At 38.9% G+C, this 16,646-nt stretch overlaps 1 long non-coding RNA gene across 1 annotated transcript; it reads right to left on the bottom strand.

The window, feature by feature from the left end:
• Positions 1 to 3,742: 3,742 nt before the first annotated feature.
• LOC127617118 (uncharacterized) lies at positions 3,743 to 4,370 on the bottom strand. The gene is made up of 4 exons (XR_007967278.1): positions 4,335 to 4,370; positions 4,131 to 4,171; positions 3,998 to 4,060; positions 3,743 to 3,916 (listed from the first exon to the last, which is right to left on the bottom strand). It is a non-coding gene; the product is annotated as an uncharacterized LOC127617118 (long non-coding RNA).
• Positions 4,371 to 16,646: the final 12,276 nt, after the last annotated feature.

Below are 16,646 nucleotides of genomic sequence, written 5' to 3'. Positions count from 1 at the left end.
ATTTATGTTTAGAATAGCAATAAAGTGTGTCTGTATTCAAAGATGATTCTAACTGTGATATATTTTGATAAATAATCTCATTCCTGTTTCTAATAGAATTTGCATCAAAGCTGTACCTTTGCAATACTTGTGATATTATTTTCAATAAGCCATTAGAATAACATATCTCCAATGAGTGAATTAATCATAAGTCACTTATTAAAGCTAATTCCTTACATTAGAAATTGTGAGCGGATACAACCAGACGTTATATTACCATTTTTATGGTGGAGAATTTTATTCAGAAAAATTATCTAGGTATTTGTCATTTATCTAATTTATAATGGATGTCAAACGCGACTGATTCCATTATAAATTGCCTTAAATAGTAATGTAGAATCAGGACAGTTTAATTGAGTTCATAGCTCACATATTTCGAGACCCTAAATTCCCTTCTAAATTTAGCATACCAAATACCCTTCAAATCAAATCTCTTTATTGTCACACTACCATGTACACAAGTGCAACAGTAGGTGAAAGTCTTGTGTGCAGTTCCGATCAACATAGCAGTCATGACAGTGACGAGACATATACCAATTACAATAAACAACATATTTACACAACACAATATAATATAATATACAATGTACAGTAAACAATACACACAATATAGAATACACATACAATAAAAAAATAAATAAAGAGTATATTAAAAATATATATACAGTAGTTGTATTGTGGAGAATATATTTGATAGTCCAGTGTGAGATATAAAATTAATAAAGTGCAGTGCTGATTATTGATCGTGAGAGATCAAGTGTTCAAAAGTCGGATTGCTTGGGGGAAGAAGCTGTCATGTAGTCGGCTGGTGCGGGTCCTGATTCTACGATACCACCTGCCTGATGGTAGCAGTGAGAGCAGCCCATAACTCGGGTGGCTGGAGTCTCTGAGGATCCTCCAAGCTTTTTTCACACACCACCTGTTATATATGTCCTGGAGGGAGGGAATTTCACCTCCGATGATGTGTCTGGCAGTTCGCACCACCCTTTCCAGGGCTTTGTGGTTGTGGGCGGTGCTATTGCCGTACCAGTCGGTGATGCAGCCAGTCAGGATGCTCTCTACAGTACTGGTTTAGAACCGTGTGAGGATGTGGTGGTTCATTCCAAACTTCCTCAGCCGTCTCAGGAAGAAGAGGCGCTGGTGAGCCTTCTTCACAACGGTCTCAGTGTGGATGGACCATGTGAGTTCCTCAGTAATGTGGACACAGAGGAACTTGAAACTGCTGACTCTCTCCACCGGTGCTCCATTAATGGTGATGGGGCTTACATATAATGGTGTGAGAATGAGGGCACGTTAACGTTTCCCTTTTAAATTTAGCATATCAAATATCCTACAGTTGGACCATCTTGCGAGGCCTTCTGCTCACCTGGACCTTGGAAGCGCACTTAATCTGCCCTGGATTTATCCTGACACAAAATCTGTAAATATAAAAGGCATCATACATTACCCTACCCAAGGAGAAAAACAGTGATAGTTTGGATTCTTACCCATATAATAGTATTTGGTGCTCCATGGTAGTGTAATACATCCACCAAGTTCATATCCTATCAAAAATGTTGTGCTGTTTAAAAGTCTTACCTGGGGGCTGTTCCATAAACCAAGATTAGAGTATAAACTAGGCTTATTTCGGTTAGTCAGGCTTATTTTTGGTAGATTCGGTTTCATAAATCAAACTTAAAAAAGTTCAAACTCAGTTACCCCGGCAACTTATGCTGGCAAATTAACCTGGTCCGGGGCAGGCTAACTGTCAGGCTAAGTCTGAGTTCAGGCTTAACGAGCATACCATTTATACTCACCTGCTGGTATTTCGATGTCATTTTATTTTACTTAACCACTATTAATACATTTTTTTTTTAAAATAAATAAATAAATAAGGAAATGTACTTTACTAATAAATGTAAGAAATTATAAGGTATAAATACACTAAGAAATGTTCAAAACTTGTGTGTTTAATTGGTGAGTTTGGTTAATGAGTTTGGTAATTAATTAATTAAAAGTATATAAATAGGGAGCTGAACTCATTTCCAAACTTAACCATGGCGTGTCCTTTCATAGATGAGGTGGTGGATGAGGGAGCTATAGTCTTGCGGAGGGCATTTAAAAGAGAGAGAACTTTCAGAGACAGGTCAGACCCATTGGCTTTTAATGACAGCTATCTGTATGAGCGATATAGGTTCTCAAGAGATGGGATTGCATATATTTGTAGATTACTAAGCCCACACATTACACAATGCAAATAATACATGCCGCAACAGAGCGCTTACAGTCCCACAGACGGTGTACATTGCACTTCACTTTTTTGCCAGTGGAACATTTTTGTACACAGTTGGAGATGCAGAGAATATCAGCAAAGCATCAGTTTGCCGCTCTGTACGAACTGTGTACCTTTCTTTAAAAAGACTACTCAATGTGTTCATCACATTCCCTGGCCACAAAGCTATTCGTACCATTAAACATGCCTTTTATGGAATAGCTGGTAAGTTCAAATAACTATAAAACATGGAAATATTTCTTGACTGTTGATTTTACATGGGACATATTTAAAACAAACAAATAATTTTCCTAGGTTTCCCAAATGTTATCGGTGCATTGGACTGCACCCATGTGCGTATTAATTGTCCGTCTGGTCCACATGAAGCGGACTTTGTGAATAGGAAATCAGTACACAGCATCAATGTACAGGTACGGTCCCACTGAGATGATATTGAAGGCTATGCTCTAGCACTGAGTGTTCTGTACTAAGCTGGGCACCAGTGTTTAGTTCATTGCAATTAAAATGTAGTGACCTACAGGTTTAATTTATTTTAGATGATTAGTGATGCAGATTGCATCATCACAAATGTAGAGGCCAAATGGCCAGGCTCTGTGCATGACTCCAGAATCTTTAGAGCCTCATCTCTCTACCAGCAACTACCAAGAGGTATGCTAGTAATCACTTAAATCGCAAAAAGTCTTAAAAAAAAAAAAAAGAAGAAAAAAAAACTACATTATATATCTATATATATTCATTCTGTCTATGCAGGAGAATTCTCAGGAGTTTTACTGGGAGACAAGGGATACCCATGCCTGCCTTACCTCTTGACTCCCTATTAGGAGCCCCAGACAGAGGCACAGCACCGCTACAACATTGCCCATGCACACACAAGAGGTCGTATAGAGATGGCGTTTGGGCTGATAAAGTCAAGGTTTCAGTGCCTGAAGCACCTCAGAGTGACTCCACCTAGGGCATGTGACATTGTAGTTGCTTGTGTAGTGCTCCATAACATTGCTTGTCTGAGGAGAGAGAGGCAACCAAGGATTGTTGAAGAGGAAGACTGGGGCAATGAAGCAGTATTGGAAGAAAACGAAACAGGCAGACATATATGAGACACATATGCAAATAATTATTTTGCTTAATATGGTCTAAACCATGTGTAGCCTTTAAAATTTTCCACTGGCCCCTCATCTTTCTCCTTAGTTGAACAAACACACAGAAGTCAAAGTATTTAATGTGATTTGTCTTTATTCAGAGTGAATCTGCCTGTTAGGGGTGAAAACACACAAATAAATGTTGTGGAAAGTGATCAAAAAGGTAATGTTTTTTTTTTTTCTTTTCCTTTTTTAAAAATGGTAGTTCTACTTGCATTTTTCTGTAGCTGTTGAATTTCCAGCTCCAACTTCCTTATCTTCAGTTTTTTATACTGGATGTCGATATCAATCGCTTCCATTTGTTTAAGGAGGTAGCGTTTATACACTCCTTTTATGTTTTCTGGGTTCTGTAGCAACATAGATTTAAGTTATTTCATTGAATACTCTTGTCACATTGTTTTCATTTCTTAATACTCACTTTGTCACATGTGGTCCCAGACTGAGAGGGCTCTAGAACAGTGTCAGCATCCTGAAAACACATTATGATAATTTTATCACACAAGTACACTTTTTAATATTCAATACAGTATAGCATGGAACCTGTGAGTACCTCAGGCCTCCTTGAACATACAGACACAGTCTCCTCATCCTCCTCAACTGATGGGCCTTCTCCCTGTGACCACTGATTAAACTTAGTTAAACTCATTAGCTTACATGACTGATTTAAAAGGTCTCATACTCACAGGCAACATGATGTCTGGTGGATCCATAATGCATACAGAATCTTGACAGAAAAAAAATATTTTTTTTTACCAAAATGCACCATTACAGTAGCACAAATACGTCTACGTGACATTACTGCAATGATGTACTTAGGCTTACAATGCCTAAGGAAGGAGGAAATCAGTTAGTCAGGAAGCAATAATGATAATAAAACACACACACACCTTTTATATACTCACTCCTTATACTACGTGATATCATTTTAGATGATGTCCCTCCCCCCTCTATTCCCTCAAGGACGGACCTCCCTTTATTAATTTTCAAAGCCAGCTCCTCTGCAGGAGTGAAGCTGGCTGGTGGTGGCCCTCCCCCAGTGCCAGCAACCTCAGTCTTCTTTTTGGTCGCTGCAATTAAAAATAATAATTAAAAAAAACCTGAATAGTTGTAACTTCAAGCTGGCATTGATTACATATGTACATACCATTAGATTTACTTACCATTCTGAACTATATTTGTATATTTTATTTTCACCTGCTGCCAGGTTCCTTTTCCTTCACTTAAGTTGCTGCTGCGTGAAAGCAATTAATGTTACTGTTATTCACACACAAACTTTGCAATGTATTGTGACACACATTCAATGTTGATAAAGTATTTTAAATAGTTTACACCGCTACTTACGCATTGAGACGATCAGCAATTTCCTGCCAACCTTTCTCTATTGCTTTATTTATTGCCGCTGTATTGCCTTTTTTGGTGATGACATCTTTAAATTCTTCATATGTTTCCAATAGCAAACGCTGTTCCGTTGCCGTGAACTCTATCTGAGCTCTATCTTTTCCTTTTGTTGCCATGGTAGCCCACAGTAAATCGATTGACCCATGCTCGACTTTTCAGGACTTTTAAACAATGGCGTGCACGTGCAATTATCTAGACTATTTAAACCTGACTCAAATTAGTAAGATCACATGATCCTCAACTTACTGTTATGGAACCAATTTAAGCGCGGATGCTTAGCTCGGCTCATTCAAGTCAGGTTTTGGACTTTAATACCATCAGTAAAGACAGATTATTGTTTCTGCTGCTGAAAAAAAAACATCCAGCTCAAAATTACTGTATTGTGATTCACAGGAAAAATATATTTACTGCAGAATTCACCCGCCAAAGAAATTTGACCATGATGCTTTGCAGATCTAAAGCAACATGCTTTATACAGGTTCTACACTAAGCATTTGTTCATTATACAGTAATAATGCTGTGAAAACTACAGAAATCTGTTACAGTGAATGCAAGTCAACGAGGTCCAAAACTTTCCATAAAGCTCCATAAAGGACAAAAAAGCATAAAAAACTAATACATATGACTAGAGTGGTTTAATCCATATCTTCTGAAGAGATATGATTGCTTTGTGTGAAAAAAAATATGACCTATTTACTATAAATCCTGACATCTGCAGTTTCCTTGGTGTATTCATTCAGAAAATTCCAGTGTTTGACAAACACAGAGTGGTATGCTCAAAACTTAGTGTTGCCAGGTTTGCAGGGTTTTTTATGCCCAGTTATGTTATGTTAAAAATGCAAGATAAATGATATACTTGAGGGCTATGTTTTTTTTGGGGGGTACTTTTAAAATATACTGCTGTCACCAAAAGGTTGAAGATAAACAGAAATTGAAAATGCAACATCTCATTGATATACAGTATAATGATATAATGATATGCACTGTAAGTCGCTTTGGATAAAAGCGTCTGCCAAATGCATAAATGTAAATGTAAATGTAAATGATACCAGGATTGAGTACTTGACAATCGCGTATAGAGTCAAAGAATCACTTGAAGCCTACATTGTGTTCCAATTGGGCCAAATGTCAGGATTTATAGTAAATAAGAATTTAAATGTTGGTGATGATGAGAGAATTAAAATTGTTCGGTGAACTATCCCTTTAAAGAGAGGTGAAAAGCTATCATATGCTTTTCAAAGTCAGTCTTGTGTTTTGCAACATGATAATGTTAATTCCCTGAAATCCACAAGTGCACCTTCACCATAAAAACTGCTGAAAAACTCAGTAGGGTTGCCCATGAGTGGCTTGACCACCCTGAAACAGTCAAATGTAAATATAAACATGACTGATCTGAATGCAGCCACACTTACATTTGATCTATACAGTAGATCAGTTTAGTTTGAGGTGTATTTCACCACTGTGATATTCAATCATAACCTTTAAAATGCATGGTTTTATAGTTAGACTTATTTTAGGTGTGGGACCCTGAAGTTTTAAGCAGCATTCAATTAAACAGCCCTAACATAGAATGTGTATGTGGTGCATTCTTGCCAACAAGCATTGTTTGTACAGAGTGTTTATTTGAGTGTAAATGACAAGAAACTCCTTCTCTCTCCCTTTGTCCTACTCTTAATTAGTTTAATGGAAGGGACACTAGTCTACCAGAGATCCCAGCTGAATGACCATATGCCTTCAAAACTCTTTAAGGTCAGTATGGCAGAGCACAGACCAAACACTTGGGACACATGGGCAAGGATAACTATAAACAGCAGGCCCTGCCATAGCAGCCTGCCAACAAGTCAGTGGGGCATACCGGTACTACCCTCCACATCAGCATCCAGTCCACTCTACTGGGTAGGAAGTTAGGGGCTCTGCCTGAGCTACAGTGCCTAAAATGTAGTCACATTAAGTGAATAGGTTGCTGAGGCATATATTTGGGTTTATCAGATAAATCTGCCCCTAAATGACACAGAGTAAAAACAAAACAAACTGTGATTGTTTATTTTTTTCTTGACAGACCATCCATGTCTAAATGGACAGTTCTTGTCCATAACAACCTGTAAACTGGACCATCCTTTATACCAACAGTCAAAAGTCTGGCTACGTGATACTACATCAAATGGAAAAAATTGGATGGTGTGGAGCTGTGTAAACACTTTATTTTGTAATAAAACTTTTTAGGCCTTGCGGAAATACATAATCAATAGAGCACAATTTTATCTGTGCTGTGCTTCTGTTTACATTTTAATAAAAGTGTACATGATAGTTCTGTCAAATAATTGAATGCTCTTAACAAATATTGTTGCTCCGTGTATTTGTCATTTACAGCAGACAGTGGAAGTGCATACATATGTTTCTATGAAGCTTTCCACACACAATAATTCATCAGCACGTGTCACTCAGCACTGTGGGTGCACCTGTGGGTTTGAGGTCCTGATGAAGACATCTTTGGCTGGTAATCAGAAGTGGCAGGCCAAAACAAGAGAAAAGGAGCAAGAGAAGAAGAGTTTGATCATTTGCCAGCATCAATAACTTGAGACAACTGCCCCCCTCACAAATCATACACAGAAATGTTCACACATGAACTAAAGCAGAAATGTATACACCTACACACAAACAAAAGCATACTAATTCCAGTGCTTATCTCGGCAAAGTGAAAGTGTTTGACAGCTCCCAACTGGTCCTCTGCTGAGCCTGACTGACCTTTAAACTCAGAGTGGGTGGATGAGCGGTTGGCTGCCTGCTCTCTGCTGGTTAGTCAATGATTGATTGTTCGTTGTGGGTTGTGATAGTTTGCAAAGACTAGGCATTTCAAGCTATTGCAGCATGGCAATTTCTTTAATATGAATTCTCTGTGCCAGCCGAAATGGCCATGTTGAATTACACAGTGTAAGTGTATTAAAATAAGTGTAAATGTGGTTAGCCATTATCTCCCTCTGGACATTGCATGTGATGTATTTATTTTCAGTCAAAATTAATAAGTTTTGATTCCTACATTTGCTATGCATAACAATATGAGACATAAAGAAAGACATACACAAGAATCAGCATGTTATAGAGGTTTAACACAGTTACACACACACACGCGCGTGCACGTACACACATACATGCCTAAAGTCTATTAATAAATGTATGGATCATTCATTCAAGAAAAAGGAAAAGCTTTAAGGGACATTTTATTACAAACACAGAAAAGAGCGTGGTATAAACTTAGCTGAAGATGAAGCCGACAATGTTTGGTAATGGTTGAAATTATGATGTCCATGCAAAAGTAAGCACTTTCAGAAAGCAAAGTTCAATTAGTGGTAATCCAATGTTGACATAAACAAGTCAAACTTGGTGCAAAAACAAAAGTCCTCCTGTCTTCCACATGTAAACTCCTGTAATAGATCCCAAGTATTCATGAGTTCAGCAACAAACAACAAAGCAGGCAATTCGTAGGAGCAAACATTCTGAACTACTTTCCTCACATGAAAGAAAGCACAGGAATAAAAGTTCCATTGATTGACCAAAAGGAAACAAATTCCTCAATCATAGGACCTCAGAAAGTGGAAGTTCTATTTAATTCTGGTATTAATGTTTGTAAAATATTTTACAGCACTTTGATTACAACATTTGTTGTTTTTAAGTGTGCTTTATAAATAAACTTGAACTTTATAATAAACTTGCTTCCTCTATCCCAATACATTCATACTTCTTCAGGTAGGCGGAGTAAATACTCATCTATGAAGATAATGAGTGCCTCCTAATGACTTGGAAAAAGATGTTACAAATGTGTGATTCAGATTTTGCCTACAGGGGAAATTTTGTCCTCATAAGGATAGTAAATCCTGATATCACCTACATTGTGGAGGCCAGCCAACAGTCCACACAAAGATACAGGCTTAATAAATATACTAAATAATGTCTAAATGAAAACATGAAAAATGCTGAAAAGTTTATATGTTGGTTAGATTTAGGGATAGGGTTAGGGGAAAGAAAATATAATTGACTCTGTATGAAAGCAATAGAAGTCAATAGAAAGCTCCCATCAAAAAAACATGTCTGTATGTCAGTATTTTTAAAAGGAGCTTGAGGTTGGCACATACCAAAAGCTGAAAGAAAACACTGACTAAATGAAATAAGAGCAATGTCAACACTGGCCTCATCCAAGTGTTTTACTGTAATTGGTTGATGTGATTTTTCAAGGGATTCACAACTTGAACTCTGGGTCACCAAACAACCATAATAACAAAATAATAGTTTCAGTCTGGTTTTGAGGCGGTACATTTTAGATTGTTAGAAAAGAGTATTTGCTCTGCTGGGATCTCGATTGAATAAGATTGAAGCAGCAGTAGGGACTACAAGAAATGGCATTTGGGCTAAATATAATGGTCAGTGTGGTTTGTTGTACTTTGGTATGGGCATTTTTGAATGTTAATGACATTTTCTGTCAGGCCAATTGTTGAAAGTGATTGCCTGGTGTACTATTTCCATCTCCAAATGGATGAGCTACATTATCTCAAGTGTTGGCCATTGCGAATATCTCTATTATGCCTGTCAGGTCTGCTTATTTGGAATTTTAAGCACAGGCCAGAACACAGATAACGGCTGGGATCTGGGATCTCCCAGAAAGATTTTGGTGAGGGCTGAAAACCTTAGATGGTGCATGTTTGATAATCCACTCAATTGGCAATGTGGATTGAATGACTGAAGAATAGGCCCATGGGAGAATACAGATCAAAGCAAAGCACAACACAGAAACAAAATAATGCCCAACAATAGCCTGAGGGTGCCGTGCCTCCACTGTTCCATGAAGTGTATGACACAATGTGTTCTCTGGCATTGATTAAAAAAAATTCTTACATTCAACAAAGAGCCTCTAAAAATCAATTCCTCTGAAAAGGCAATGGGTCCGAGAAGAAAATGTTTCTTCAAACCTGAAAAGAGCCTAAGTAATAATCTTAATGTCAAGTCGGTCACCTGTCTTTGCTGCCATTTCTTCATTCATTTCTCTTTCCTCTGTAGATGTACAATGAGCACGATCAAAATTACATATACTAGTCATGTACCCCTCCATACAAAATCAAAAGCAATACCACTATTATTCTGGCCTTGAGACTGAAATACATTTCAGCTGCTTTTATTGAGCCTGGAGCCGAGCATACGCTTCATCACTCAGCATGGGATGATTAGGGAATTCAGTGCCACAGGAAAGCCAGCCACACAATAACTGAACTGTACTGTAGTGCATGTGTCACAGGTCTAATGTACAGGCAAAAAAACAGCATTAGAGAGGCATAGCATAAGTGAGAGTGAGAGAGGTGTACAGAGAATGAGTTTCAGATTCATTGATTTACTTTATTACAGTAAATGACACATGAATGTTTGTCTGTATGCAAAATCCTCTTTCATTGCATAAAATTGTACAAATAAGTGTGCAATATTTCTTATTAAGGAATTTCTCATTCTAATCAGTTCAAAAATAATTTTTTCCTCCCTTGACAGATATTTAGAGATAAAATAACTAGAATACGGACACAGGGAATATTGGTATGCAAGTTCCCATAATAAAATGTGTATTGCACTTCCCACAATCTGAGGTAAAAAACAAATAAACAATATCCCACCTTACATTGTAATGGTTTTTGGGGAAAATGTTGCCATTTAAGACACAAGATTATCTTTGCCTGAGGCTGGTTGTTATTAGCCAGGTTATGTGCTGTCACAACTGAGTGATGGGACTTCTTCTATCCCAGATTTGACAGGTCAATTATTCCTCCTCGCCTGAATTACAGTGTATAATATTGAAGCTATCACTACACGCACAAACTGAAACACCCAAAGAGCCAAAAATACTACCAGCTTCTAGATATTAGATTTTTGTCTCTCCAACTTCTACGATCAAAGTTGTTGATGAGGAGTTGATGTTATCTTTTTCCTCTATCACCTTCTATCACAATATACAGATCGGAAAGGCAAGGGACGCCTTAATTTATTTATTTCTTTTTTTGACATTTGAGACATAAAAGTGTATTATTTCCCCCGATAAGCTGAGTAAAAATTATACTAATTTTGTAGAAAACAAGCTAAGGTAAGAGCCAAAATAGAGTTAATGGCTATTTGGGGCTTACAATAGCAGTGATCAGAGCAGACATTTTTATTCACATTTTCACGTTGACATTTTTTTATGATTATTTGAACAAAATAAACAAATAACTAATTACTTTAATTTACATTTATTCCCCCTTTATAAAAAGGTGTTTGTTTATTATATCTAATTTGAACATGTCGAACATTTAATAAATATATAATGAACACTGAAATAATAGTAAAAATAACCGTTGAAAAAATCTGGTGTTTGCATTAGTTTTTGTGAGTTTCAATGAGTGTTTGTGGGTGTCTGTGTGTAGGTGCTAATGTGTTTCGCTTGTTTGTGAAATTATGAACACGAGTATACGTATAATAACATTTTTAACTTTTCTTCCAATTTATTGTGGGGCTTCGCAAAAAAGACTGGATGTCTATGGGCAGAGTCACAAACCACTTTCGGTTGTCCCCTGCCTTTCAGAACTGTATATTGTGATAGAGGATGATAGAGAAAAAAGAAATAAATTCAAAATCTTTTTTTTCTAGTCTTTGCTGCAACCTAGAGGAACAATATATACTGAGAACATACATAAGATGGACAAAGGTGCAGACATGGCGAGTAACAAAATAAATCTATGAAGATGCCTGAACTTTCACTTGCACAAACCTTTTCCTATAGCTTTATAAACTCTAAATTTACGCACATTCACCCTGCCACTGATAAATGGGGACTCATAAGAGAACTTTATAGTAATCACTTGGCTGTGGATGCAAAGAGGATTGAAAAGATGTTGTGGTCTTTTCTGCATGTTTTCTTCAGAGACTAAAATTAATTTTATACATCTATGTGTTTAAAAAACACAGCACACATTGGGTTCTGTCACTGGGTTAGAAAAAAAAAATTACCATAAGCAAGGGACTGTTTCCATCAACATAAATGCCATAGATTGGAATTTCTTCCTTTGGATCCCAACAGTGATCCAGAAAAAAATTATATTCAAAATATTTTGAGCTTGTGCTTAGTAACTCTCATTTCAGCAGTGTTTTTGCTTTAAACGTAATGGTACGTCCTATTCATGTCACATGACATTGTGCCTTCCAGGGGTCAAAAACCATTTAGAACAAATTGACGAATGGATTTGAGCATGATTGCTTTGCTCGTCTATGCTGAGGTCAAGGAAAGGCTTTATGTTTGGGGTTGCCCTCACAGCTGCACACTGTTGGAGCTCTGTGACTGCATTTAGTGGGATGAGACAGCTAGGTCCAAGCATGGAGCAGGTGGTGGTGATGGACTCGTCTGTGTATACAGGTGGCCCTGTAAACATGAGCAGGTAAGCTTGCACATCAGCCAATCAGAGGTCAGTGCACAGACAGAAGGAGGGATCAAAGATTATAAATACTTAATCCTTTTTCTTATAAGTGACACATGGACAAGGTGGCCTAGTAACATTTTCTGTGCAACCAGAGTCCTACATTACAGAGTTGACTTAAAACTCTCAAAAAGTTTTCTATATGTACTTCATTGCATTCTTCTGTTTAAAATGATTATAAAAGTTTGCTATTAAGATATGATATCACTGTTAAAAAGACCTGAAAACTAGTACTATCCAGCCTGGACAAGCGTTGATAACGTCTCGGTTACGTATGTAACCTTGGTTCCCTGAGGGGAACAAGATTCTACGTATGATCTCTATGGGACACATTCCGAGTGTCACGTGTTCTGAAGCCCTTATACAATCACGGCAATTTATTGATTGTAAGTGATGTCCCCTAGGGAGCTACGTCACGGGCTCCATAAAGGTGCTTGCTTTTGCACCAAAGGCACGAGCCTATGCAGCTGCTAGAGAGCATGGCCAGCTATGCAGCATCTCATTCCCCACAGGCAATCAAGATTATGTATGTAACCGAGGTGTTACCTTTCGGAGAACTCGAGCTGCGTATGATCGCTATGGGAACGAATACATTCACACCATGTGAACAGTAGCTCCCAACTGTCTAAGCCCGTGTGGCAAGCATATAGCAGCACACAAGCGAGCTAAAGCATCTGAATGAAAATAAATGATTCCTATTCCAACAGAGAGAACCTGGGAAGCAGGAGTCAATCCCTTGTCTAGATTATAAAATCTAACAAATGTATGCAGAGAGCATCACCCTGCTACCATACAAATGTCCTCCAAGGATGGACCTCTATCAAAAGCCCATGAGGATGCCGTACTCCTCGTAGAATGGGCTTGAATACCTGAAGGTGAAAGTAAATCACACACTTCGTAAGCACTCAAAATTGCATCAATAAGCTAATGAGATGTCTTTTCTTGGACACCGATACAACTATGTTGAGTACACCAAAGCACACAAATAACTGTTCTGACTTACTGTACATCACTGGCTAATACGGTCAACATAAACTCATAGCGCCCAAACTGGGCAAAGCATATGTAATCTTTTATGCTCCTCCAACTCAAATGGGGAAGGATAGAAAGCCTGAAAATTAATGGTCTGTGAATGTAACAACGTAGAAATAACCTTGGGCAAATAGCTTAAATGAGGCCTTAACAAAAATTTTGAATATCCTGATGCAAATTCCATACACAAAGGATTGACCGACAGGGCATGCAATTCACAGACTCTCTTAAACAATGCCAATGCCACTTGACTTGAGAGTCAAAAAACATATCAGTAACTGTTTTCAATGGTTCGAATGGAGCACCTGAGAGCACCTCTAAAACAACCAATATATCCCATAAAGGAACACGGATGGGACGAAAAGGTCTAGGCCTGCGTACCCCACGCATAATGCGAGAGAGAGACTCCATTGATAACCGCATGTTCATCTTCTACAGTGGCAACAAAGACTTTAAGCATTGCTGGGGCAACCCCGGTCAGAAACGCTCCTGCAAAAATTCCAGCTCTGTACCGACATGGCAGAGAACTGGATTTTCACTTCGCGCTTTACACCAACGAGCAAAAATATGGCAATTCAATGTATATAGCCTCCTCGGTGATGGAGCTCTATCATTTAGAATGGTATCAACCACAGCGGGGGATAACCCATAATTCAAAAGAGTGCCCCGTTGAGGGGCCACACCGATAACTTCCACAAGTCTGGCTGGGGGTGCCAATTGCTGCCCCGTGCCTGAGACAACATGTTCACGCTGACTGGAATCTCCCAAGGTGTCTTTTCGAGGAGAGAGACCAGAGTCAAAAACCAAACTTGAGTTTATGTGCCAAAATTGCCGCTGAGTCATACAGACTCCATAGGCTGGATGACCTTCGTGTACAGCGCCCCAACCCGTGGAGGAGGCGTCTATCATTATCACCTTGCAGCGACACTACTGTCCTAATGCAATGCCCGACATCAGAAGACATGTCTGTTTCCATGGCAGCAGAGTTTGTTCTCGTCTGCAGCATGCCCAGGGGAAAGACAGTGGACACAACGGGAGAAAACATCCCACTCTGAACATCGTTCGACACTGGCGTAATGACAAAATGTGAGCTGGAGACAGGCATGCATGTGAGTCCAGCTCCACACCTAGAAACAGAGTCTTGTGGAGAGAGAGGAGGAGGGGTGACATTGGGGGTTAAAAATTGATTGTTGATTGTTGTGTGTTTCTTTGTTATAAATCTATGAATCAATATAAAATTATAATAAAAAAACCCCAAAAGAAACAGAGTCTATGTTTACACGCAGCCGAAGATTGCTGAAATGTCTGAGAACAACATCTCGATGTTAGGCAGTCAAAGTCTCTTATTGAGCTAAAACCAACCAATCATCGAGATAATTCAAAATGTGGATGCCTTAAAGCCTCAAGGGTGTCAGAGCTTCATCCATACACTTTTCCCCCAAAAGCGAATCTGAGAAAATGCCTGTTTTGTTTCAGTGCAATCTGAATATGGAAATAAGCATCCTTCAAATCTATTGTCACAAACCAATACCCCTGCTGTACTTGTGACATTATTTGTTTCTGCGTCAGCATTCTGAATTGACAATTCTATAGAGTGAAATTCAAACATCTAAAATCCAGAATGGGATGCAAGGTGCCGTCTTTTTCGGGACCAGAAAATAACGTCTGTAAAAGCTGTATTCTCTCTGAGAAGGGGGAATCTCCTCTTTTTCTGAGAGAGAGTGAATTTCCAGAAACAAAAACAGGGCTTCCCAAACAGAGACATCTGTGAAACAACCCCTATGAATACTGGGGAACTGAGGGAAAGTCAAAACGGAGAACTCAAAAGCATTCCATTACATGTGTAGATCCAACAGCTGTCTGAAAAGAGCGACATCCATGCCACCATCGAAAAATCAAGCTGAGATAGCAGAACGCCATATAGCCAGAGCGCCGGCTCTCAGAGTGACAGAGAGTTGGTTTGCTATTACTCAGTTGAAGAATATTTTCTTATTACAGTCAACCTCGTTCTGCGTCCGGGCTCACCGGTTCATGCATGAACAGTTTGCTTTTAACAGGGAGAGAGGCAGAGGCTGCTCATCCATTGCCTTATTCATGTGCATTCTCCCAGAACGACACAGAAAAAGATAATAGGGTCAAAGTGACCCATTTTGTTTCCTTACCTTCCAATGACGAATTCTCTCATACAGTGTTTTTAATGGCAATGGCTCACGAAGCACATGGCCTTTTGCACGCATTGTTTGTCAGATAATGGCTGCGAGCTAGGCCTCAGGGCATGTCCGATGAGACTCGTGAGTTCGCTGTGGGGGAGTGCGACAAACACGAGGAGGATTCCAGTGTCCATTCACACTCTTATCTTCTCAGACACAAAGCTGAAATCCTAAACAGCTCCAGTACACGGAGCTCCAAATCTGGAGGCCGTAGAATAGGAACAAGTGGGGATAACGGCTCGTGGTGAGAAATTGCGAGCATTGATGAAGCACCGTTGTCCTTGTCCCCTTGCAATGTTTGGAAAAAACACATTGAAATTGCTTTTCTGGTCTTTTCTGTAATTCAATAATTTTTTCCTAGACAGAACCTCTATTTATTTTATGTAAATTTTATGCAAACAGATAAACTATGCTTTTCTGCTCACTTTCGATTAAGGATGTAGTATTCTTCAGAGATGCTAACTATTTACTTATGACTAGTCATGGGCAAAAAGCATAGAAAGGAAGTGACTTAGAAAGAATATAGGAGCAGAAAGATGGCCCGAAAACATTCTCTAATGATCCATCACTCCTTTGGGAAACTGTCGCTACTGCGTTCTCTCAACAAACATGCTGTTGGCACGATCCTCTCCGAGGCAGGTTCATGATTTCCCTTCTCCTAAGACAACACGCTGGTTAGCAAACCGCCTTTAGCAATGGAGTCCTCATCTCAATGTGTGGGGTTAATGACAGCATCGATCAGAGGCTACAGGGAGTTTGAACATGTGAATGAATGTACATTTGTGTGTCAAGAAAGAAGGCGTCTGACTCTGAAAATTACTCATAAGCACCTCACAGCATGAACTTTATGACATGCACAGATGAAAATGCAGTATTATGTCGTTTGATGGTGATGCACTCCCAACAGTGAAAAACAAAGTGCTTTTCCTATTAGAAGGAGAACCTCTCTCTGTTTCTCATTTGATCGTAGGCTGCACAGACGGAGAGAAAATTTCCCAACCGTTTGGGTTTCATCTAAACACAGGAGACACACGGGCCTTCCAGCAAAAGGCAGTAGGAAATGGCTTTGTGTTCTGTC

The sequence above is a fragment of the Xyrauchen texanus genome, chromosome 23 (assembly GCF_025860055.1).
Source record: "Xyrauchen texanus isolate HMW12.3.18 chromosome 23, RBS_HiC_50CHRs, whole genome shotgun sequence".
NCBI lineage: Eukaryota > Metazoa > Chordata > Actinopteri > Cypriniformes > Catostomidae > Xyrauchen > Xyrauchen texanus.
Note: the sequence above shows the minus strand (reverse complement) of the source record. Positions and strands in the feature narration are given on the sequence as shown.